Consider the following 2,980-nt stretch of genomic DNA (forward strand, 5'->3'; position numbering starts at 1 on the left):
AACTCAGTAAAATATATGAACTTTAACACAATATACACACGATCTTATATAGTTATATACACTCACATTCATAAAAGTTCAGACATTACAGCATTGCAGCAGCCTCGGTTTGATTTCTAAGTTGTTTCGATCTCTTCCAAACTACAGGCATATATGTTTCAGCAATCTCTTCAGCTCCTTATGAAATCCATGATTTGACCACGCAGGGCTTAAACAACTAAATTGGTTGAATAAAATTAACACACAGGTTTTCCGGATTCTTTAAAGAAGTGTAATCTAAGTTGTTACTAGCCCCCGCTCTCTCCTCCCGAACGTGCCAATGTGCACCCCGATCTAACCAAAGATAGGGGGTGTAGATGCAAAAAATTTATAACTATTTACTAAATTAAGTATAAAAATATGGTTTGAGGAGCCTACGAGTTCGTGCTCCTGCGGCGGAAGATTAGTCTGGGTTTGCTGGGATATCCTCGTGGACCTCAGTCCGAATACTGTCTGGGTGGGTGTGTTACTAACTCGCTAACGTAATCGAGGTGATTTGCTACCTCACTCCCGATTAAAAAAAAATAAAAACTATTTTTTTATTTTCAAGGCAAAAAGAAAAATATAAATTTAAAAATAATAAACTAAATGCAATTCATGCTCCAATTTTTTTTTAAAATTGGACCCCATAACTTAAAAAGAAAAAAAAAAAAAGTTCTTCAAGACCATTTTCTTACTCAAAATCATGGATTATAGCACACGATTTTTAGCCAAAATAGTATGTTATTATTTTCTCACCAAGATTTTTTCACATTTAAATTCAAATAATGATTTTTGAGCACTTCACCAAAATCACAATGCAATTATTATTTTTTTTACAATTTTTCAAAGTCTGAAAACAATAAAACTTATAAAAAAATTCATGTGAGATATCGGTGTTCCGTCAATTGAAATTGGTCCTAAAAAATCATGTTCACAAGTAGTGAGGTTATAATACAAGAAAATTTCAAGAAAAAATTGTGTTAACAAGGTTTAGCATGTTTTTGCAATGTCATCACATTCTACGGGTGTGCCCATAACACATACCAACATGCAAACCACAAGTGTTAAACAGCGACAAGCGTGGCCCGTGGCCCACGATTGTACCGATACTGTCCCAACTTAACCACCCGATAGGTGTTGGGTTTTAATCACAAAAGGCCTCGGTCCAATTAGGTAAGAGTCACCCACTTATAAGTAGGGGTGGGTTCGGTTCCGATCGGTTCGGTTTTAGGCCGAAACCGAAAACCGAACCGAATTGTCGGTTCGGTTCGGTTCGGTTTGTGTATTTTTCGGTTCGGTTCGGTTTTTTTTTCGGTTTTTTTTTTTTCTTTCAATAAAACAATTTTGCTTCGTAGTTCATAATCAAATTTCAAAGCTTCATTATATGAAATGGTTGGCTTAATAGCTTTGGTTCTTGTTTCGAATTCGATCAACTAGGTCAAACTTAGTTACTCTTATAAAGCTATATTTATATATCATACACTCCAAAGAGAAACCTCTATAAATTCAAAGAAAATAAAAAAACCAACCGTTGGATGCGATTATTACAATAAATTATGCGTGTGGTTAAAAATTTAGCAAATTTCACAATAGTTTCGAATCCGATCGGATTGGTCAACCGTAGTCACTTGTATGTTTTCTTGGTTCACCAATGAAGTGACGACCGCGAAACATGCTTATTTTTTTACATCATGTTTGTAAATATTTCATTGATGGATGTGCGTTGACATAAGATAAAAATTTTAATTTTAATTACCAATACATTGGCATATATATACCAATTTGTCTCCTAAAGTAGTATGACTTATATATTGTATTTAAATTATTGAGGTTCATTCTAAAGCAACCATGAAGAGAAAAATGAATTTGGAGAAACCAACCACTCGATGAAGAGATTGTAATGTTTTATGGTGGTTGTAAAAAATCCGGCCAATTTGGTTCTCGTTTCGAATTCGATCAACTAGGTCAAACTTAGTTACTCTTATAAACTTATATTTATATATCATACACTCCAAAGAGAAACCTCTATAAATTCAAAGAAAATAAAAAAACCGACCGTTGGATGCGATTATTACAATAAATTATGCGTGTGGTTAAAAATTTAGCAAATTTCACAATAGTTTCGAACCCGATCGGATTGGTCAACCGTAGTTACTTGTATGTTTTCTTGGTTGACCAATGAAGTGACGACCGCGAAACGTGCTTATTTTTTTACATCATGTTTGTAAATATTTCATTGATGGATGTGCGTTGACATAAGATAAAAATTTCAATTTTAATTACCAATACATTGGCCTATACCAATTTGTCTCCTAAAGTAGTATGACTTATATATTGTATTTAAATTATTGAGGTTCATTCTAAAGCAACCATGAAGAGAAAAATGAATTTAGAGAAACCAACCACTCGATGGAGAGATTGTAATGTTTTATGGTGGTTGTAAAAAATCTGGCCAATTTGGTTATCGTTTCGAATTCGATCAACTAGGTCAAACTTAGTTACTCTTATAAACCTATATTTATATATCATACACTCCAAAGAGAAACCTCTATAAATTCAAAGAAAATAAAAAACTGACCGTTGGATGCGATGATTACAATAAATTATGCGTGTGGTAAAAAATTTAGCAAATTTCACAATAGTTTCGAACCCGATCGGATTGGTAAACCGTGGTCATAAAATTTCACAATATTTCGGTTCGGTTCGGTTTTCACCTAGCCGAAACCGAAAACCGAACCGAACATAATCGGTTCGGCTCGGTTTTTTTGTTTCGGTTCGGTTTTTTTCGGTTCGGTTTTTTTTTCGGCTACGGTTCGGTTTTCGGTGCGGTTTTTTTTCGGTTTTCGGTTTCGTTTGGCCACCCCTACTTATAAGTTATATTATATTTTGTCACTTTTCCAATGTGAGATCTTTCCTCTCCAACACGCCCCTTCACGTGCAACCTAGCTCTAGGTATGCA

The sequence above is a fragment of the Rosa rugosa genome, chromosome 2 (genome assembly GCF_958449725.1).
Source record: "Rosa rugosa chromosome 2, drRosRugo1.1, whole genome shotgun sequence".
In the NCBI taxonomy this organism is placed as follows: domain Eukaryota; kingdom Viridiplantae; phylum Streptophyta; class Magnoliopsida; order Rosales; family Rosaceae; genus Rosa; species Rosa rugosa.